The 23,195-nt window shown below is 47.2% G+C and overlaps 1 protein-coding gene and 1 long non-coding RNA gene across 3 annotated transcripts in view; one reads left to right on the forward strand and one right to left on the reverse strand.

Moving 5' to 3' along the window:
• The window catches only part of LOC146191522 (phospholipid-transporting ATPase VA-like), a 135,632-nt gene that overhangs the window by 31,456 nt on the left and 80,981 nt on the right, over positions 1-23,195 (forward strand). The gene's annotated exons all lie outside the window — the stretch shown is intronic.
• LOC146191523 (uncharacterized) lies at positions 15,263-21,319 on the reverse strand. The gene is made up of 4 exons (XR_014706353.1): positions 20,940-21,319; positions 18,426-18,598; positions 17,871-17,951; positions 15,263-15,934 (listed from the first exon to the last, which is right to left on the reverse strand). It is a non-coding gene; the product is annotated as an uncharacterized LOC146191523 (long non-coding RNA).

Consider the following 23,195-nt stretch of genomic DNA (forward strand, 5'->3'; position numbering starts at 1 on the left):
ATAGACCACGAAAGCCATAGTAGCGAAGGCGCAAAAGCAGACGTCGCCAATAAATGGTTTCTGTTTCCCGAAATGCCACTAAAAACTTCCTTAAGTGATGGCACAACGACAAATATTTTCATAACATTTTTTTATTTTAAAGTTTGTCTATTAAGTGCGAAATATTGGTATTTGTGCTGCTCAAAACTAAGCCAATAGGAGAAAGGGCCATCGCTTATATTGGATAAATCTCACACTGGCATTCTGTTTCTCTCTCTTTTTGTAATTTACAGTCACAATATTCAATCTTAGGACATTATTTACGGTAGAACAACGTTTATCTTTGCATTAGTTTTGGCCAAAAGTTGTAGTTCTGCACTCGGTAGCTCACCGGCCCATGATGCTTTGAGCGCCCATGGTGGCTGAACTGGCCGTCTGGAAACCCCATGTAAACGCCCATAGACGGCAGCATAGCTTTCCCTCTAGGTAAGAGTAAGAAACTCTATGCCTATTGTTGCTCTCTTATAGGCGTCTGAAATGCATTGCTGCTTATCGGCCCCTTCCGTGGATCCTCGTGTAATGCTTGCACTTTGCTCTCACTAATCTATTTAATATGCCCTTGTGCTATTCCGCTCATACTGATTAGCTAGCATACAGGTGTGTGTGTGTGCGAGAGAGAGATAGATTAGATAGATTAGACAGACAGACAGACAGACAGACAGACGGACGGACGGACGGACGGACGGACGGACGGACGGACGGACGGACGGACGGGACGGGACGGGACGGGACGGGACGGGACGGGACGGGACGGACGGACGGACGGATTTTAATTTCAACAGGAGATGTTTGCCTGGTGGTAAGCCTAGCATGCTACTCCTGATGAGGGTTGAGGGATGAGGGTGACAGAGTGTGGGAGGGGAAGGGGAAATAAATGAAAAAAAAAAAGAGAATCGGTGTCGCACACTTTCACACGCACATAATCACACACAGTTGAGTTTTAAAGGGTATTGATCAACCCTGTGTCCTTAAGAAAAGTTAACTTTCACACGCACATAATCACACACAGATGAGTTTTAAAGGGTATTAATTAACCCCGTGTCCTTCAGAAAAGTTAGTAAGGCCTTGGTAGCTCGCGCAGCAGACGATCCGTCGCAAAAAGGACCCAGGACATGTTCAAGGCGCAAGGTTGTGTCTTTAGGTAAGCTTAAATTATTGCGCAGTGTCCTGCGATGTGCAGTAAACCATACAGGTGTGAGGTACCGCGTCATATGAAAGGCCACCGTACGTAGATATATAAGCCCTACAAACATGCATGCCTGTGTGTGACTAACTCGGGATCCAATTAAGGCTCCTGGAAGGCAGGATTCCGACATCACCCTCCTATTTCAACGGCGAAACCCTGCTTGGCTGCGTCTGCCCAATCGGCCATGTCACGTGGTGCCGTGACGTCACACAACACCGACGCCAGATTTTATTGGGAACGGAGCATTTAACGCTATCGCCTTTAAAAAAAAATACAGACAGACGAGAAGACATAGTCCGACGTTTTGTCATCTGCTCGCTGACACTTGATCTCTCGTACGGTAGTGACGGCGCGTGTTCTAGCTTCAGTCCGTTGCTAATTGACAGCACGCGGCGACAACTCTGCTATTGCTTCTCCACAGACTTTTTTTTTTCTCTCTTTCTCTCTAACTGCGTGCTGTCGGTGCAGCAGAGCATACGCTTCGGACAGGAGTGAGGGTGGCTGCACCTGGTCCTGATAGTGTCTGCCGCTTGCGGTGGGGGCTAGCCTGCCACAGCATTTTTACCTGTTGTAGGCCGTCATTGCACCCGCCACCTCTTGGTGGTGGACGACTGCTCTTGCGGCGCGCGTCGTTCTCTCCCTCTTCTTTTTTTTTTTCGTCTCTATTTTCTCTTCTGTCCGCACAAGGCAGCGGAGGTGGCTCAGCTACAGAGCCAGTAGCAGGCCCGTGCATTTTCTTTTCCTTCTTACAACCACAACAACTACGCCTTGTCGAGGGGCGCCTGTATAGTTGATTCAATTATTCGGTACATTTCGTGCGTCTACTGCCGATAAGCAGCGCTTGTGGGACGATTATTAAACTGTTAACCATTTCTTGCACTTGCAGCATTTATGGGTTTTTAATAGGATCAACTTGCTCGCCTGAAATTCTACATAGATCTCCTTCCACTTTTCGCTCTGCGTAAGACTTCTCTGTGCGCCGCTTTCCATTTCATTATTTTACTTGTGTATAATAATGAGTCAGCGCGAAAAGACAAGGACGAACACGAGACGTGTCCGATGAGCGCGTCTGTAAATGCAATAGTCTTGAAATCGCGCCCAGGGCGCTCTAATTGTGTGCCCAAGGATGAGGGATCGAATCCAGGCCGCGGCCGCCACTTTTCGATGGAGGTCAAAAGCAAGGCGCCCATGTGCTGTGCGATGCCGGTGCACGTCAAAGAACCGATATTTCCAAAGCCATCCACTACGACGTCTTTCAGTCTAAGTCACTTTGGCACGTTAAACCCCGTAAACAAAACCAAAACTATTCTTGCAAGCGCTAGCACGCAGGCTTCCGTTCTGGTTCCATTCCTTCCCAAGCGCACCATCTCGCTTTCAGATGTCACTTTAGGAGTTTCCCTCCAAATTGATTCAGTTTTCGTGCGATAGTGTGTCCGCACTTCGCAGTAGTTGTTCGTTTGCCTACTTTTCTTTGTAACTGTACTGCACCGTAGCACCTAGTGCAACACTTAGTGCACCTAAGCACAGTTCCGCTCCACTCTGCTCGGCTGTTTAGCCAAAGAGGATCAAAAGACGCATAACCACAGAGCGTGCGTGACCGGTGGAAAACCACAGGCCGCACACAGGCCAAATGACTGTTAATTCGTAATGGCGCATAATTCGAAGCGCGTTGATGATCCGGCGCGCTCTGCCGAGGTGTCAAGGTTGGCAACACGTGCCGAGTGATGCAACGATAGAGAGGCACCGCTGGTCCGACCGACTCGCTTCTCGGTTATTCGCACTCGAAGGGGACCGATATATATATATATATATATATATATATATATATATATATATATATATATATATATACATATTTTTTATTACATGACACTCTAATTATGATGGTATCCTTTATTACACTCGATGGTAACGAAAATCGTCAGTACGAATAAACGGCATATTTAAATTAGGTCGTTTATAAGGAAGGAGATTCTACTTTCGTACAAAAACAATGTTTTAAAGTAGAATCTCCTTCCTTATAACCGACCTAATTTAAATATGCCGTTTATTCGTACTGACGCTTTTCGAAAACATTGTTTTTGTAGGTGTACCCCACGGCTTTCTGTTTACAGTATACTTTTCGGTGCTGAGATGACCTTCCTGGGGTTGTGTATTATTTGAATACATCAATGTGGACATATTTCTTTTCTTCTTTTTTTTTTTTGTGTGCCTCCTCGTTCGCTCTTCATTCGTCGCAGCCATCGACTACGCTGATGCAACCACGCCCACTTGTCGTGCTTCGTACTTTCAGAAATGAGAGACGGTTGTGGTGTCTCGGTATGTAGGGTGGCCAGATCGCCAGCCTTTCAACGCAGTAGACTTTTTTTTTTTTTTTTTTTTTTAATCCGTCGGTGCCTGTGCCGGCACCTACGTGGCCCCGGACTAGGGACATATATATCGACAATAAACTTGCTTATTCCCCCTCCTCCTCATCCTCCTCAAAACGTTATCACTGGAATCAGGCACTATCCTTAACCATTCTTTGTATTCGTTATTCCTGTGCGCGCTTGTCTTTTCGCCTTTCCTGGCTTATCTTCAGTAACGGAACATTTTCTGTTTCCCTTCTGTTTACTCTTTCTGGTTGCCATTATACTGTGTCGCACCGGTCAGAAGCCGTTCTTCGTACGCCATCCTTCGTCCCGCGCAGCGTAGGACGATGGCGGGGGGAGGTGCGCTATATGAGGAACTCATCCGTTGTTTGGCCGTAATTTCCCCCCTGCGTACAGAGTGAATAGCCGGTCTTTCGGCAGATAAAGCTCGATTGGATCCCCGGAACCTAGGGCCCCAGCGCACACTGTTCGTCGTGGGAACCTTTCCCGTGCTCTTTCTCTCTCCTGTTAATTTGTTTCTTCTGTCCGTGTCTAGCTGCATCCTATATTACTCTGGCCGCCCTAGCTGTTCGCCTCCGATGGGCATGCATCGGGGAGGAAGAAGAGCTCGCCCTGGGGCGCTTCCGCGATTATTGCGTGCCCATTCCCAGCGTCGCGGCGAAGCACGATATGTCCTCGCTGAGCTTCGCCGGTACGCAGCTCGCTTTCTCTTTGCGCCGGGCCTCCGCCTTGGCTGTTGCGTAACATCCGTCCGAGCAAAGCACAACGCGAGCATATTTTCTTATTTATGCGAAAAAAAAAAAAATAGAAAGCGGGTTCACGGACGAACCGTTTTCTTGTAGTGCTTTTTGTTCATTGTGCACATTATATCTTGTTTGGCTGGGTGCTATATACTGTAACTTCGAAAGATCCTGTATACGCTCTCTTTTGCCTCCGGCGCAGTGTGGGTGGACTCCAGATATTGCGTATACGTGTACATCGATCAGTACGTGCGCTATTGCGCCAGCGTTTGGGTCATATCTGACGGTACGTATATAGTACATGGAAAGCGTTGGAATTAAGATGGTCTGTCGGAGCTTTCTAAAACGACGGAGTTTGATTTCGAGTCTACCGCTACGGAACAGCGTCGGTGCCACCGTGTGTGCCATAGGGCCCTTCGTTGCGACGCTGCTCTCCTCGGCAGGAGATGATGGTCAGTGCTGTAGTACAGTGCCATTTGCGATGTTGCAGACGATGTATATCAGCTCTCGATTGGGACTGAAGTCTTTTGCGCGCACAGGACGAATTGCACGGGCCTCGTGCATGCATCTTTAGCTGCATGCCTGTGGAACGTTTTTCGGTGCATTGCACTGGCGACCGCGCTGTTCACTCGTGGCCGCCGAGGCTTCATGCATTTGACGATGTTGCATCAGTGGCAATTATGTTGCAAGAAAAAAGGACAATGCATGTTCCGCCGCTGTGGCGCAGTGGTTAAAATTTTCGACTACTTTGCCGGAGTACCCGGGTTTCAACCTGACCGCTGGCCGCTGCGTTTCGATGGAGGCGAAACGGAGAGGCATCCGTGTGCTGTGCACTGTCAGTGCACGTTAAAGATCCCCAGGGGGTCAAAGTTACTCCATAGCCCTCCGCTACGGCAACTGTTTCTCTCGTTCCACTTTCACTCCCACCTTCCTCCCTTTCCTTACGGCGCAGTTCAGGTGCCTACAGAGACAAGTGTGACAGATACTGCGACTTTCCTTTCCTGTAAACCATCTTATATATTTAAACGTATGCATGGGAATAAAACCACTACCGATGGCGGGGGATCTAAAAGAGCACAGTAAAGAGCCGACGGCAGTGTCCCAGACCGCTCATCAAATTCCCATCGAACTGTTATCGAAGTGTCAATTAACAATTAGCCGTACGTCAAAGTGCTGGAAGATATATATAGTGGCTGCACAGCAACCATAGTTCTGCATAAAGAAAGTAACAAAATTCCCATAAAGAAAGGTGTTAGGCAAGGGGACACAATCTCCCCAGTACTATTCACAGCTTGTTTAGAGGAAGTATTCAGAGACTTGGAATGGGAGCAGTTAGGGATAAGGGTAGATGGAGAATACCTCAGTAATCTGCGATTTGCTGATGACATTGCCTTGCTAAGCAACTCGGGGGATGAACTGCAAATAATGATTGATGACCTAGACAGAAAAAGTAGAAAGGTAGGCTTGAAAGTGAATATGCAGAAAACTAAGGTAATGTTCAACAGCCTCGGGAAGGAACAGCAGTTTACATTAGGTAGCGAAATACCTGAAGTAGTAGGCGATTATGTCTACTTAGGACAGGTAGTAACCGCAGATCCGGACCATGAAAAGGAAATAACAAGAAGAATAAGATTGGGATGGTGCGCATTTGGCAAGCACTCGCAGATTATGACTAGCAGCTTACCGGTATCGCTCAAGAGGAAAGTATAGAACAGTTGCATCTTTCCTGTACTCACCTATGGGGCTGAAACGTGGAGGCTAACCAAGAGAGTTCTACTTAAGTTGAGGACAACCCAGAGGGCTATGGAACGAAAAATGGTGGGGGTAACATTAAGAGATAGAAAGCGTGCAGAGTGGGTCAGAGAAATAACTCAAGTTACCGACATTCTAGTGGAAATTAAGAAGAAGAAATGGACATGGGCAGGACATGTAGTGCGAAGAGAGGATAACCGATGGTCGCTGAGGGTAACAAACTGGATTCCAAGGGAAGGAAAGCGTAGCAGGGGGCGGCAGAAAGTTAGGTGGGTGGATGAGATTAAGAAGTTCGCAGGGGTCAAGTGGATGCAGCTAGCACAGAACCGGGTTAAGTGGAGAAATATGGGAGAGGCCTTCGCCCTGCAGTGGGTATAATGAGGCTGATGATGATGATGATGATGAATTAACATCTCGTCGAACATTTAACAAACTTCGAACGATCCTTCGATGAATTTTCAGCAGCATACCTTTAGCAAACCGCTTGTTAGCCGACTTGCGTCGTTTTGATCTGCGCGTGCTTTCGGTCCCGTGACGCCCTTCATGCGTCTCCGACGGGCGACTCTTTCCGAAGCTCTGACATGCCCCGTGGGGTGGAGCAGTGGTTACAGCGCTCGACTACTGTGTCCAAGGACGCGGGATCGAATCCCGGCCTCGGCAGCCGCTTTTCGATGGAGGCGAAAAGCAAGGTGCCCGTGTGCTGTGCGATGTCAGTGCACGTTAAAGAACCCCAGGTGGTCGAAATTTCCGGTGTCCTCCACTACGGCATCTCTCATAGCCTGAGTCGTTTTGGGACGTTAAACCCCACAAACCAAACCAAACCAAACCAAACCAAGGTCTGGCATCGAGGCCCCCTATTCCGGCTGCGCACGGAGCGGCAGCGGCGGCTCAGAAAGACACCACGCTTCGCCTAATAAAACCGCGTGCATGCGGCGGGGCCCGTTCTCTTTCTCCTTTTGTTTTCTTTTTTAGCCGTCTCGTGCAGCGCCCATTGCCGTTGCACTTGTATATGCGTGCGGTCCTCCTTTCTGCTGCACTGCGCCGCGCGCTGCACTGGTGCAGCAGCAGCGCTCGCTGGCGCGTTGCCTCCGCAGATCTAGAACGGCGATTAATTTGGGTCCGCCCGCACGCGCGTCTTAACGCCAGGAAAACAAAGTGCAACGACCAAGGGAAAGTGCGCACCACCGTCCCGGGAATTTACGGTCGAGCTGCGGCTGCCCCGCGAAAAGGATTTCCGGGATTAGGCGCTGGGGTGACCCGCTGGCCGTCCCTGCTTGCAGTCCGGCGCTGTGCTCGTTGCAAGGCCTGTGGTGCGAGTGTTTCAGTGTGGCGTCTACGCTTCGGCTAGGACCGGACAAAGAAAGAGAGTGGGGCGGGGGGGGGGGGGGGGGGGGTGGCATACGTAGAAACAAACCTCTGTCCTTCCACGCCGGAACTGTCTTGCGCCAACAGGACGTATGTGGACAGTCTAATGGCGCAGCCATCAATCAGGCAGCGCCTTTGCGATAAATGGTGTTCTTTTTTGTCCTTGGTGAGCTGTCTTAGTTTCACCACATTTTATCGCGTTCGTCAATGTTGACCCCTCACTTTTGCTGTCCGCGAGACGGACTGGGCGTAAATTGGACGCATACAGTCACGCATGACAGTCTTGACGGACGTATTAATACTCGGGGCGCCACAACAGGCTGGCCAACTTCAGGCCCATTCCTGTCCCTCGACCTTCGTGGTGCGCCATCCTCCGTCCGTACACGCGTGGGCATATGCGGCGCGTGTTCGCGAAGGTTTATTTCTTTACCGCCGACATACCAAGGGCGTGAAAACACGTATAATTCTCACTGCGGGGACGAGGCGAGGAGGCGCTTTACGCGATCTGCGATGATAACTGGATACTGTCCAGACGCCGATTCATTCATCGACGGCGCTCTTTTAGGCAGTTTTCATGTTCGCTTCGGTGACCTAAGGGCCGATCTCTTCTTCGCTCAGTTTGTCCCGCGGAGCTCTTAAAAACGTGCGTTGGCGGCGTTTGTGGCCGCCTCAATAAACGGCCGCCATTTTGTGTGCCTTCCCATGGGCTCGACGATCTCCGGGACAAGCTATGCATGCGCTGGGGATGTGCGTGAGGACCGCGCTCGTCATCTCAAACTGAGGCGCCGTATTGTGCGGTGGGAAGGACAAGAAGGAAGAAGCGTCCGCCGGATGCTGCTGCGCCGGCGCCGTGTGCGGTCCTCGAGTCATGATCCGGTCACGCCTCCACGTTCACGGCGTGAGCATCACCACTACCACCCCGTCGGTGTGCCTCACATTTGTGCGCACAAGCGCGGCTTTATGCGCATATTTAGCCCGAGTACAAAAGCCGCCGCGGCCACCGTTTCTCGTTGTTCGTTTTGTCCTCCGCGATTGTGGGCGGCGCGGGGGTGGTTTCGCATTCGTTTAAGTCGTCGTCATTGCGGAGGCCTGCGCTGAGTCTGGATTCAGACGTACTGCCACGGTCACCTCAAATTAAAGAGACTCTCTCTCTCTTTCTCTCTCTAACTATCTCTCTCTAACTCTGTGTCTCTCTAACTATCTCTCTCTAACTCTCTCTCTCTCTCTCTCTCTCAAATTATTGCTATTTTATGCGCACTCTGTATACGCGGAGGTTCTTGCCCTTTGGTGACGTTATCAGCGCAGCTTGGGAACACTAATTGTTAATCGCTGCTGCAGAACTACGCGCAGAAGCGCGGCATTCGCGCACTGTTGCGTAACAAAGGGCGCTGCATCTCTCGTTACAGCGCTGTTTCCGTGGCGTCTGTGCCACCGTTACATCCGCTCTACTCTGCTTCCCGTTACGTAAGTGGAATGAGGCCGCAGACAGTATCGCGTTTCGTGGCGATTTTTTTTTTTTTTTTTTTTTTGACCTGCCCGTATTGAGTTCGCTGCTTTGTACGCGTCGGTGTGAGCGCGTCTGGGGAAGGATGGGAGGTGTTAGGACTTGAGGAAAAAGAATGACGGTGTGTGTGTGTGTGTGGTTTTAGCTTCCCGAAACCGCACATTGGCTGTGTGGAGAATAGTGAGCGCCGAGTGGACGCCTCGAACTCTGAGGAAAGAGGGTGACATTTTTTTAATGTATTCTCTTGGTATACATACAGTAGTAGTAGTAGTAGTAGTAGTAGTAGTAGTAGTAGTAGTAGTAGTAGTAGTAGTAGTAGTAGTAGTAGTAGTAGTAGTAGTAGTAGTTTAAAACATTTATTTGGGAAAGTAGGTTATGGGTTAAGGGGGCGGGGTTGGTCGGGTCCTCAGTCCGGAGCTCCGTTGGCTGATGCCGCTGCCCGAGTTTTAGCAAGTAAGGTCCTTTGTGCCGAAAGGCCGGATCTGCGCAGGGCCACTTCCCTATCTGCCTACGGTAGGTTTTCTTTACGAGGTATGGCCTGGCTTTCTTGGCAAGCCTGTGCCATATGGTAAAGGTCTGCTTTCTTGTCGCAGAATGTACATTCAGGTGAGGAAGTACCTGGGCTAACTGCGTGAAGTTTGCTGGGCTGTTGATATGAGTGTATGTATGTATATAGGGAGCTTGCATGAAGCGATGCATGCTGGGTAATCCGCCATGATGTTGTCGTTGGCAGCAGACGACGAAGCAGTCGGCACTGCCACACAGCCTCGTCTACATAGTCGCGTAGTGCGCTCAGACGATGCTGGCGCGATCGGACAGGCCGACTGCAGGTTCTGCACGATTCTAAAAGTACGTCTGCACGAGGGCAAGAAAAATTAAGGCAAGTGATTCCACCAGCGACGCCGACGTGAATGGCTCGCACGGGCCAACACACGCGATATCGACGCCAATCCGTGCAAGTATCAAACTACTTGCTAGAACTAGAAATTGTGAATGTCGGCGATGTTGACGGGCAGCCAGGTCCAGACGCATAGTGCAGTCAGTCGTTGTCGCGTAGCTTGAACAAGTCCACGTCGCACTGCTTTGCATTTCTTCATAGCGCCCCCCGCGTATTTGCTCGGTGGACCGTCGAAAAAGACAAGGCACTTGCTCAATTCAGCCTGGCTGCGCTGCCCGCCGTCTGCAACCAGCGACAACATCATGGCGGATTACCCGGCATGCATCGCTTCATGCAAGCATCCTATAGCTTTTTGCACTTTGCTCTTCTCCTGTCGCCTATATATTAAATAGGGGGGCCCGTAACGGTTACAGGGATAGGGGAATATAGCGGAGCTCCAATACGCACGTGCAGAATTCTACAACGAAAGGGCTAACGTTGTGGCTATAGATGTGGTTAGCGTCCCCTTATGCGCTTCGATCCTATTAAGAAGAAAGCCATTCTAGGCTCATGGAACGAAATCTAGTGCGCGAGATTTGTGCGCGAGGTCTGTCATATTCCGCGAGATGTGTTCTTGTCATAGCCTGCCTTCCATCTGCAACCCCACACTTGAACGCGCTCCAAGGAACACCACGCGACAGGAGCGATGGTGTACCGTCCAAACTCACACTATGCGGGAGAAAGCGTGACAGATACTGCCCCTTTCCTTTCATGTAAACCAGTTATAGTTATATGTTGCACTGCAACAAACGCCGATAAGGTGCAAACGATGAGAGGCAAATAGAAGAGGAAGGGTAGGCTTTCGTCATTTTCCTCTTGAGAGAAATCTAAGAGACCCTCTAATTTTTCTATAGCTTCCTAATGTGGATGGAGAAAACAGCGCAAGTTTCCAGAATAAAGATTCTGAATTTCTGAAGTCGGCTACAAAAGAAAAAAAAAGGGGGGAAAAAAAAGGGGCCTTTTGCCCCTGCAGCCAATGGCGTCAACCGATTTTCGTGAATAATCCCCTTGGACTTGCCAGCCTTACAGCACAGGACGTGGCAGACTTTATCGGAGTAACCGTGGTGTCGTGAGGATACGTCGACTGAAGAGGCTCCTTTTGAGAGACATCTGCGGCATTTTTCTAGAGTAATGTATCCGACTATGGTTACCGAAAGCGCTATTTCCCCGTCTACGCTGAACACGTAAAGCCGTTGACTAAAGTGTAGTTACTTTTTTTTGTGTGTGTGTGTGTGTGTGTGTGTGTGTGTGTGTGTGTGTGTGTGTGTGTGTGTGTGTGTGTGTGTGTGTGTGTGTGTGTGTGTGTGTGTGTGTGTGTGTGTGTGTGTGTGTGTGTGTGTTGCGTGGCTTTCGTGTACTTCATTACCGTGCCATTGGCAACGGCAGACGTTTGCCCCCCACACTGCTTTTAGTGCGAAAACTGTTACTTCCCATAGTCAAACCCAAAGGGTTAAATGCAGCCGTCGTTGCTCAGTGGGTGCTCGACTGCTGATCACGAGGTCGCAGGTTCGATTCCGGCCGATCGAGTCGGCCGCATTGCGACAGAGGCGACACGCAAGATGCCCACGTTATAGTGTATACACTGGGATTTTAGTGCACTCTACCCGTGTACTGTGCGATGCCAGTGCGCGTTAAGAAATCCCAGGTTGGTAGGCATCAATCCGGATCCTTCCACTACGGGCTCCCCGAAAGACATGCACGTGTCTCGCCTCTCTTCCTTCGGCGATGTCGGTTTTGCAGATCGTTTCCTTTTTTCTTTTAACCATTGCACCAGCTAACCACCCCAGAGTGTTTTACAACTGTCACTCATTTGTTAGGATTAAGCGTTGTTTGAAGGTTTCTAGTGCGCGACCTATCGTATTTCTGTACCGCACGGAGAGAGCATAACGTATTTTCTCATCGAAGGAGGGCCCCGCCATCATACAGCCTCCCCGTCGAGAGCGCATATGGCCGGTGACTCATACGTCGTCGCTGTACCGCTGCACAACTCGTGCTATCTATATCCCGCTCGCTGGCCGCACTCCGGCCTTACATTGGCCAAGTAAACAGGTGAAGCATAAGGGGGGGGGGGGGGGGGGTTACCTCTAGTTCTAAGTGCTGGGCTGATTCCGCGTGGTCTGCTCCGCGAGCCGGCATAATGTCAGGATCCAAAGGGGACAGCTCGCCGAGATAGCCGGACTTTGATGCGCCGTTGCTGCCGGTGTTGCAACGGGCTTGGCGGTGAGCCCTCGCTGGAAACCAGAGTCCTATTCAGATTTGCCACCGCCAACTATGGCGGTGTTGTGGAACAGTCGCGGTTTGTGAGCGAGCCTACCCCGCAAGCGCTATATTATTTATTTATTCAAGAAATTCAGACATTAATTCCGGAGAGGGCTGGGAACACTGTATATAGAGAGGTGGCATCTTACGAGTCAGCTTCGCGCCAAGAAGAAAGATTAAAGCCCCGTCCCGTCTCCTGTGCTATTTTCTTCTACCATGATCAGTCACCAACTTGCCCAGCAACACACTTTGATACGCACTACCCTTCAATTGCACAGTAACAGCGAGCGAAGCGTGACAAAATTGAGAGCAGGGCCCGTATTCTGAGATTGCGTCGTTATCTAAGTGTCGCTATCTCACGTGACCTCGAGCCATCTGATTGGTCGAAACGCCGGAACTGGATGTTGCCACTGCGGAACCGGAAGAGGTGGCAACGTCATGTTCCGGCGTTTTCACCAATCGGTTGACTCGAGGTCGTGGAGATAGCGAAACTTTGGATGACGACGCAAACTCGGAATACGGGCCCAGGGCGTGGTAAGATTACCAAAGAAAAAATTCTCCAAATTTGCACATAGACTAACACCGAAGACCACTGCATCAAATAATTGTTCCTGGTAAAAATTGATTCGCCGCTACAAGGAACACTACGAAGCGGTTGTCTTCAGAAATAAACTATTAGGTTTCCTTTCTCTTGGTATTTGATTATTTATTGTTGAATAAACAACGTAAACGCTAGTAAAAATATGTTTGCCAGCCCCGGTATCTGCTGCCGAGAAAACTGAAACACCTGAACTGGGGACGCCGAAAATTGATAGCGAGGGACAGGAGGAGGAAATAATAGAGGTAAGAGGTAAGGAGAAATGACAGGTTAGGTTAAAAATAAAAATTAAAGCAGAATACAGAAAACAAGTTACAGAAAACAGTAGGCTGTCTGAGGGCCGCCCGCGATACTCTCAGGCCATTGAAGCACTCGGCACCGCGGGCGGGCTTCTACAATTGTCAATACGCCGGCATATCAGTCATCTGGTGCTGTTGTCATCTCTCTGGATGTGCAGTGCTTTTTTAAATCGAGAAAACTGAATTTAAAAAGCTCCATTCAGTGGTGACGTCTACACTGACAAGGATTGTGGTTGCCGGCGGTTAAAAGTGAAGGACTAATGATAGCATTGCGTGGTCTTGAATCCGCGTGCTTGATTAGCCGTTGGTGGCGACCCTGTATTTAACTTTTAGGTCTTCTCAAGCTTAAACAACAAGAACTATTATTTCGCTGTGTGGTGAGGATGCTGCCTATCTTCTATCGATTACGGCTAACTTAATTTGCCGGTACCAGTACGGCGTTATTTCGGGATTCCTCGCATTTTACTGACACTTTTTTTTTTTTTTTTGTAAAAGCTTCTCCGCATTGCTCTTATCCTTCCTGCTGAATTTCATAGCCGCATGGGTTTTTTTTTTTTTTTTTTTCTTAGCACAAATGAAACTAGTTTACCTGCTTTGTGGCTTCGATCGGAGATAACCTTGCATACGTAATGGCACGAGCTGCGCCCCTGCCGATATTCACTCTCCATTTTATGAGGGCAGAATTTTCGAGCTTGGTTTTCTGCGCATTTCAAGTAAATGATCGAAGCTGTCGGTTCTTCTCAGCGGACCTACGACCGAGCAATTAAGTTGCGGCCCGATGTGCACAAAATGGCCCTTTCTGACTCTCTCCGTGACGTCATGGGTCATGGGTTCGTCAGTCATGGCATCGTACTTTACTCGAAACTTAGTTACTGCTTCCTGTTTCTTGTTGTCCCCCCCCCCCCTCCCCCCTTTTTATAACCAAGCCTCTCCTCGTTGTACTGCGAAATATTGTTTACCAGAATTAAGGCAGGGAGGTTCAAGAAATGTGATGCGATAGTCTGCTTAGAATAATCATCCGCAGGTGTGGTTTGAAAGCCTCGAGACAATTTCAAGCGCCCCGTTGCACTCATGTACAAAAAAAAAAAAAAAAACACACATAATTTTTGCCCTGCAGGTTCATTGACGCACTGTTAAAGAATGGTCGGTATACTAACTACTTCGTTTTACAGGCTGTTTGCTGCACCACAGAAGGTTAGGATGACCCGTGCCAATCAGGTCTGACGCGCACGTGATTGTGTGCCTACATTTTTGCACGTGGTCGACAGGGACATATTAACACTACCATATGTAGCGAGCGCAATCGCGGTTGGCTCATGTCGCCTTTACCTTCGGTATAGTGCAGCAAACAACACGTGGAATGGTTTATTTATTCTTTTGTTTCAAATCGTGATGACTTTTGCGGTGAAGCGAAGAGCCTGTGAAACGGTTTATTTATTTATTTATTTATTTTCTTAATCGCGAAGGGGCGGTATATCGTACGAAAAAGCAAGTCGTATAGTTTGAGCACCGTAGCAAAAATGGCGAAGCGGTGCAGCGGCAATATAAAGAAAAAAAAAAAAAAAGAACAAGAAACACTGCGAACTCTCACTCGAAAACACGTTCAAAGAAAAAGAAAGAGAAGAACAGCGATGAACTGACCAAGCCAGGTCAGAGCATGACGGCACCGCCACACAAATAGGCAGTGAATGTGTTCTATAGCGTTCGCACGACTGGGTGTGGCTGCACTGTAAAAACAAAAACACCTTATTAGGTGTTTTCGCATGTCTATAACTAACACCCATGCACCCTTGAAAAAAAGTGGCTTCAGAGTGCCAGTACACCCTCAAAGATGGTGCTTCGGTTGGTCATAACACCCTTCTATGGGGCCAATGCACTGGGGTGTTTTCATCACCTTTACACCCTATTGCAGGGTGGAAGCAGTGGCATTGCACCCGTACACCCCTTGATAAAAATCAGTGCGGATAACATCCATATATTGCATTCCCTAATTAGGAATTACTTTTGCCACTACATGCACATGTGCACATTTGCAATCAAGCCTAATGGCATTCCTTTTAACCACCTGTAATGCCAAATGAGCATGTAAAGAGATGCTGCATGCCATTATTTTGACATCTCGAATGGCCCATGCCAGTATGATTGTTTTTTCAAATTCACAGAGCATGCTACAAAAAAAATGTCACAACTGGAAGTCTTTTATTTGGCATAGAAGGGTCAGGGTTCGGGCTAGTGGGTGCTCGGGTGCTGGTAGAGGGGGGGGGGGCAGGGGGGCACTTGTGTTCTGTTTCTTCATTGATGCGCGCTATGGAACCTCATTTATTTAACAATACTGCCACTCTCCACCGAGAGCCTAGCAGACGGGCAAAAACATACATGGTATGTACGTAAATACCTAAAAAAAAGAAGCAAAACAGTTCCAACAAATGCAGACAACAAAGTATACATTTTTTTCAAAAACAGAACCGAACAATGAACACAACAGCATGATGACATTTCGTAAAAAACAACAACAAAACTTTTAGTCGTATGCAGCAATAATCGCAGTACACAATATTAATACTATGCTTTGTCAGTGTCAATGCGTGCGCTCGCATAAAATTCGGCCTTAAGCGATGAAATAAAGCGTCGTGCAGCGCATCTTGGCTTCGACACGCAGACGCCCAAAAAGAGGTGCTCTATAAAGCAGCACAAATTGTCGGACCCCTTGTCATATGTCAGATTGAACAGCCAAAATCGACCCATTATTGGAACAATACCCTAAGTAGAGTCGATGACTCGAAGAAGCTTCAGCTGCTGAATGAAGGGGAAATACTCTTCAGCTTCTTTGATGCTGCTCCCAGTATATCCGACGCACGGCGTGTCAGGCTTTCCTTCCTGTTCCTTGATAAAATTGTGAAAGAAGTGCATAACAGAGCAGTTGTATAAATATGCACTGCACCTGGCAAAAAGCAAATTCAACATATTTTCTACTCTATATTTAGAATACGCCAATGCCCCTTTAGTGTTCAGCAGTGTGCTGGAAAAGGGCCCTATCGGAAACCACTGGTGGTTATCTCACAATTAACAATGCAGAGTATACTGTTATGGTTGGTTCAGGAGGCACAAAGCCAGCAGTCTGATCAAGCCATAAATGAGAGCACATAAGGTCAACCCATTTTTATTCATGCAGCATGCTGTTGCATGGTAATTTTAGATTATGCAAGCTATTTTATCAAACAAAAATGGCTACACTCATCAAAAGCACCTGGGTTAGAGAACTTCTATGCTGCCCCACGAACTTTTCATTTCACATGAACTGGAATGCTTATTATGATAGTTAAAAATGTAAATAAACAATAAACAGCACTGGAGCACGGTGTTTACTACTAAAATATTAACAGCTGGCTCAATGAAGGCTTCACACAAGGCCTACAGCATACCCTGCACTGGCCAAGTAGATACTACAGAACCAAAACCAAACAAAAAAAGAAAACGTGGAAAGAGCATACTTAGTGATGGGGCACTACAAAACAAAAAAAAAAAAAAAAAAAAAGAAGTGCATGTAATACATAACACATAATGCATTTCTGAACTTTTGCACGTCTTCTTGTGCTAAGTATGAACCAGCCAAGCCCTAGGTCATCGCAATGCTTCCTGAAGTGTTTACATTTAAGGTTTAGTAACAAGGAAAAAGTGTTCTCGCTGCTCTATGTGGCAGTTCTGAAACTTCATCACACATTATTCATTGAAAGTGTACACTGAAGTTTTGAGTTGAGCGACAATTACATGTTCAACAGCAGAGCATTACCAAACAACCAAACAGCAGAAGCTCTAAAAAATGTCAACACTGAACCATGGCATGTTAAAACATTTTCCACGCATAGCACATTGTATGCATAGACATCCAGAACATCAGTGGTGAGCCTCAAGAGGCGGCAGGAAGCTCAAGTGTTCAAGAAGTTGTAATCGTTATAGCGGCAGGCAGTCTGAGCACTTTGAAATACTAAAGGTTCGAATACTAAAAATATGTTGACTAACTTGAAATGCAAAAATAACAATTTGGATTTATTGAGAATGTTTACTATAAATGAGAATGTCTATGACAGTGCCACATGATTAATGCATGAAATGTTAGCATCTGTAGTTGAAGGCATTATATTTCTACAGCATGAACCTTGAAACACAGCAGTATTTTCTCCCAACCAATGTGGTAAACCTAATCTCAGAAGAATTAAAATTATTACATCATTTCAAACTTGGCTAGCAAATTACAGCATCTTTTAAAAACAACTATTAAACTGCATTACCCACCTTCAGAAGCCTGTAGGATAAGACAATGTGGCAAATATTTCTTTTGAAGCAGTCTCAGATTATATATTCCAGACATTAGGAACATGTTAGGTACTAGCATGCATGAGCAGGTTGAGAGACCCCTTTCCAGCAAATGCTAAACCCCACCAAGCTACTGCAAGAGCCATCTGATAAAGCACTGCTGGTCCACTGCAGCAGAGTGCTTAGTCAAATGGCACACTGCACCAATCTTGACATTACCAGTGCTTCATCAGGTGACTCTTGTATGCAATACGACGTGGTAAGTATGTGATGGCAGGAGTCTCTTAAAAGTGCTTTTGATTGTACTTGCAGTGCAAATGATCCTTTCACAGCAAAGAATTCATAGTTGTGATAAAAACTTGTGTAGTATTTATATTTGAATTATGAATCACTAATATATGTTACAAGTTAGACTGTAAACCATTTTAGAAACAAAGAAAATTCGCTAATAATGTCGGTTTCAAGAAGGCTTCCTGAATATTCAAATGACAAAGAGAAAACTTACAAATGATACAAACAACATCCAGAGCTCCCGGCTGGTTCCCAATGTTTGCCAAGAGTTGCAGAATGCATACTGTCTGTACATCTACAATAGAAATAAGCAACAAAACAATGGTGTACCTCCTTGTAGGTAAAAAGAGACAGCCGAGTTTTGAGGCGATAATTTATTGTCTAATTTAAGAAGGCAAATAAACAAAATTGAAAACATGTAGAGGCACGCAAACTGAAAGCCAAACATCTGACAGCAAAAATTAGCAAAGCTTGTGAAGATTTGAATCAGGTATCACCTAATTCTCTGCTGCTAGTTGAACAGATTCGAAAAGGCTCCACCATTACAATGGAGAAGAACAATAGGTAATTTAAATATAGCTAATGCGAAAATTGTTACATATGAAGAAATGCACAGGCTAGTTATGGTTTTATTATTCTTTCTGATGCTCAACCATGTTTTTAGTATATCTATAAGGCAATGCAAAATGGCAAAAATGTAGGCATTTAGCGAAAAACTGTCAATTAGATAGCACATACAGCAAACAGAAGGAAACAGCTTAATACTTACGCTTCTTTCTCCTTTCACGCATTCCCTCAGAACATACTTCGAGCACCGGGGGCAATGTCCTTTTTTCTTGCACGAATGGTGTCCTTCAAAACCAAGACAAGTGTCTTGTTAAGGCCAATTTCAACTGCCTCTTCGCCGTCCTTCTTGATCAGCATGTTGACGTCATGTACGAACTGCAAGTTTGTGTGAATCGTAGCCATAAAGAATTCATTTTACTCAATGTTTCAAGTAACTGAATATTAAAAATCATTGTACAAAAGCTAAGGCAATTGATGCCTTTGTACATATCTGAAAAAAAAAAAAAAAAGCTGGCATTAGCAAACAGCAAATACAATTATTTACTAAGGTTAGAAAACTGCAAAAACCATCAGTATTTTGCCACTCATCGCCAAACTGCAAGCAATATTAAGGAAAGTCTAATATAAAAAATAACAAAGCAAAAATTATGATCCTCCTTCCCTCAACTTGGCACACGGCTGAATGGCAATAAAATATGTAATATATCTTAAGGGTCCCCGCTCAGCTTTAAAAAGTAGGCTTCAATTCTTAGAGACAATATACAGACATGCATCGTTAGCATATGAAAGTCAAAGTGTTTTCTGGGCCCTTTAAATCAATAAACTGCTTTCAACATATACATTACAATTTTTTTTTAATAACAGTAAGTTACAAATTTGCCTGCAATATGCGCACTGTGATGAGCAAAGAAGGTAAACATATGTGACTGAGGCTATGATAACCGCTTCATATGTACATTTAAGCAAAAAACAAAAAAAAAGTAAACATCTGATCAGAATGAAACTCTGTAATAGCAACATCCGGTACAATATTTGGCCACAGAATTCAAGCTGTCGACCTCTACTTGAATGCTGAGGCATCAGTATCGAATATCCATTTATTCTAGTCTAAAGACACTACAAAAATCAAGCAATGCGGTCAAACAGTTATGTTGAAATGTGACAACAAAAATAATGAAAACTGGATGGTTTGAACCACATCAGCTGACTTAGCACGTGTACAAGTGCCTTAATTGAAGTCTTGCTGAAAATAAAATATGTACCTAAATGATTCTTCGAGAGCGAAAGTAAACGCCATAACAAAAGCAGCATAATAAAAATGCAAATTCACACTCCATGCAACCGCAAAAGATGGTCCCCGTAAAATGAAAAATGCTCCTATTGTGATTAAAAAAGGCAAATCCAGACGCGGGGAAGTTCACATAGGCTGATGATAGCGGCCTATAGTTTACGCAGTTTGGAATAAACTATTATGCAACCAGGCCGGCCGACCAGCGCACTTCGATGCCGAGAGCACGAGCGCAGAGGCGTGCCGCGCTGAACGGCCGCCGAGAACGAACATAGCCTCCTCGAACAAAAAGTTTAAACAGAAGGGCTGCGGGAGGACGCTCCCCGAGCAGCAGGACGGTGCGCGCCTATGCTCCGAGTAAATAAAAAAAAAAGGGGGGGGGGGGGGGGGGGGGGCAGCGCTCCGAGTGAAAGAAGACGACGAAGCATGAAAGGTTTCAGGAGAGCGAGCGCGAAGTCTAATGGCGATTTCCACTGGTCGCTACGGAGCACGTTTTCTTGCTCCGGGACGACGATTTCGATTTCCACTGGTCGATCAAGATAGGTTGCGCGTATTCCGCTGGTCGTTTGGGGCAGCTCGGGACGCTCCAGCTCGATCCGCCGACCGAAGTCGGATCTCGCCGGAAGTCCTAGTCGCTGACGCGGTCACTTCCGGATGCTGCTGGATTCTTTTGGCTGTTTTTGACCGTTTCAGCGACATCGGCAGTGGACGCTGGATGTCACCGTTTTTTGCGCGAATATGTCGAAGTGCGTATATCGAAAAACGTCTGCAGCGTTAAAAAAATGAGAAAGCAAGTTGTTGAGGACCGCACTCCTGCCTATTTATCTACCGCAAACATTTTGGCGCTGGGATGCGGCTACAACTTTCGAAACCGGCTCAGCTTTACTTCCGCCGCGCGCTCTACACGTTCCGCTGGTCGACCAAGGCTGATTCGCTCTGTAGCGCTCTAGGTCGGCTCGGGCGCCCTGCTCCGATCGACCAGTGGAAATCGCCATAAGAGATAAGGGAGGAGGGGGGAGTCGAGAGTGCTAGGAGATAATAAGGTAGTACGCCAACATGACCTTGCCGCACGAACGGAAACGGTAGAACAAAACCGAGCCGTTGCGAACTGAGCGCAAGTATCAAACTGTCAAGAAACGAAAATCGTTTCGTGAAACTCCTGCGCGTACAAAATGCAAGGAAACGTAGCACATACATTATTTCTGTTCAAGAAAGTTGAGACTGATGTTCTTGCGCGAAATCTGCGTAACTCGCCGCGACATCTACCACATGTGCGATGTCATTTTGGCAGCCAGGTGAAAACAAGCGCGTGTCTCACGTTTTCATTTCAGCACATTCTGGAGCATTCCGGCACAAAAAGACACAGAATACAGCAATCCGGTAGGACTCTGTTCCCACAAAGCGCAATATGCGTGAGAATAGGCTTACCTTTACAGACGATTGCGTCAGCCGCAAAGTACGCTGTCCGCCTTCGTATCACCGGCACCGAACCAACCAGTGCGATTTCAGCGCGAGTGCAATGTAGTCGGCGCATATACCTCTTAGTCACGCAGAAAAAAAAATCGTCCATGCCTTCTTCTTTCGAACATCTCAAACATAAAGCGGTGCAGCAGTCCTTCGGACTGAGCAACGCAAAAAGAAGCCCGGACACTTGCCGACACGATAAATGCCCGTTTGCGTTAAACACCACATGTAGAAGGCACTTCACAAGCGTACACACTTCTGTAACACATATGCATGGGAGATGCAACACATTTCACGAGGGTACACAATCGAAGAAGCACATTCAGCATTCGCCGAAACGTGGTCGAAACGCACCCCACAATGCTAACGGCCATATTGTGAAATTTGAAAAGAGCGTTCGTAGCTACCGGCGGCCTCCTGGCGGTGAAATTTTGTTTCAGTTTCTGTTTCATTTTTAGAAAGCACTCATGTGTAATTTTAATTTTAGCGTTACTTTTGGTGCTTTATTTAGGTGTTGGGTTATATTAGCAGCGCCGCTTGTGTATAAAAGGCTACGAAGTTACGCAGCCATATACCCCCAGCATGTTAGGTGATATTGCTTGCCCGTAACACCCTAAGGCATATTCTCCAACCAAAGCACCCCTTTGGCATGCAAGAGGTGATTTCCAATGGCACGAACACCCTAGACTCAGGGTGTAAGGCTGTTTTGAATCAGACAAATGCCCAAAAAGGTGTTTTTGTTTTTACAGTGTGGAGCAGGTGCGCGCACTCTAATTTCAGTTGAGACGTCCTTCAAAGGTCCCAACTCTGCCATATTCAGCAGACTGCCCAGACGCCGGTGTTCCGGATGAGCATGGCGGGTCGCGGGAGGTCAAGCAGAATGCCAACTGTGATAGGGTGGGGCCCCCGGGACACGCCGACGCCGCTCAAACCAGGCATGGGCGGTTAAGTGCTGCGCTATAAAAAGAACGGGTGGAATAAAAAAAAAAAAAAACAAAAGTAACTGGCCGCCTTTGCCTGGCGCGCAAAGGGTCGCTTCGACCGCGGTGGTTGGTTTATAGGGTTTAAAGTCAAAGTGATTCAGGAGGGGCGTCGTTGTGGGGCGCTCTGGAAAAATTTCGACCACCTGTCGTTCTTTAACGTGCAATATATGACTGACGTCGTTAAATAAGAAGGTTGCTTCCATTCGCTCCAATAAACATAGGGTGTTGAAATCATATTCCAGCCTATATATTGGCGACTGAGGCTCATTTGCAGGCGATGAATACAGTAATCTTTTGCAGTTCTTTTGAACCAGTGGCCTTGAAATCTTGAAGATCTTGTGAACCTTGTCCGGCACAATAGTCTGCTGAGCAGCAAAGGCCTTCACTTTCTGCAACCAGATCATTGCTTTAGCAGATCATAATTAACCAGCATGCATACATATGGCTTTCATGTATGCCTACAACGGCTGTTGTATACTACAACGTTGTAGTAAAAGGCCTACAACGGCTGAAGCTATGGCTATGGCTGCGGAGTTCATTAGGCATGCAAAGCCAGCTCTTGATTCGGCTGGTTATAAGCTTGTTTAGATAGCCAATTCAGTTTAAAGCTAAATGACTGCCAATTTCCGTCACGCGGTAATGAAACATGGTTCAACGTAAAAATATGCAACAATAAGTGCGGGCTGTGCTTGTTGGAAGTGCTGCGTATGACTTGGGCGTCACAGGGATAGCGCCGCGGAAGGTTTTCGTTGAACTGAAATGAGCAATAACTGAAGTTTGTTGAAATTAAAAGCGTTTGCGTATAGAGTTCAGTTGAGCCTCGGCGGGGAACAAGAAAGTTCGTACAACTGAATAGTTCGCTTAAATGACGTTCGTTCAAGTGCTGTGCTACTTTATATGCACGGGCACGGGCGCTTTGGACGGCAAGCGGCTGTCGCGGCTGGGATTGAACCTTTGTTCTTGCTTTCACCAGTCGATCGTTAGTCGTCCTCCATAACCACGACGCGAAGCCTTACGACGCAAGTCTTCGCTATCTGCATGCGAGCGGCTGGCTCGTTCGGCGCGTCCGCCATGTCAGCGGCGGCGCGCTTTTTCCCGCGCGCTGGACGCTTGCTTCGTGATGAAGCGTTGTTTTCTAGCCGCGCGCCGCTTTTCAAGGCTGCAGCTTGGCCGAGAGCAGCGCTCGCGAACCGATCATAAATCTACCGCTACACATCCCTTTGGATCGCCGCAGGCC

The sequence above is a fragment of the Amblyomma maculatum genome, chromosome 4 (genome assembly GCF_055883805.1).
Source record: "Amblyomma maculatum isolate TAMU_Amacu chromosome 4, ASM5588380v1, whole genome shotgun sequence".
In the NCBI taxonomy this organism is placed as follows: Eukaryota; Metazoa; Arthropoda; class Arachnida; order Ixodida; family Ixodidae; genus Amblyomma; species Amblyomma maculatum.